Genomic DNA, 291 nt, shown 5'->3' on the forward strand with positions numbered 1-291 from the left:
GACGCCTGCTTCCGGGGCCGCGCGCGCCACTTCAGGACGACTCAGGATTGCCCCGCATTGAGGCCACCGACACGCGCACACACCCACGTGCAATTATAAACATATATATCTCTACACGTGCCGACTCTGCGGCCGCAGGGAAAGGTGTGTGTGGAGCCTGCCAGAACTTTATTTCTGCGGCCGGACTCTGCCCCCGTGGACGCTCCCTGCCACGTGATCCCGCCGCGCGGCGGTCCTTCTAGCCTGCCGGCGGGGCCGCTCTATGGTAGGGGGAGACGTGCAGCCGGCCTG

Source organism: Phaethon lepturus, unplaced genomic scaffold (genome assembly GCF_000687285.1).
Source record: "Phaethon lepturus isolate BGI_N335 unplaced genomic scaffold, ASM68728v1 scaffold21069, whole genome shotgun sequence".
NCBI classification, from domain to species: domain Eukaryota; kingdom Metazoa; phylum Chordata; class Aves; order Phaethontiformes; family Phaethontidae; genus Phaethon; species Phaethon lepturus.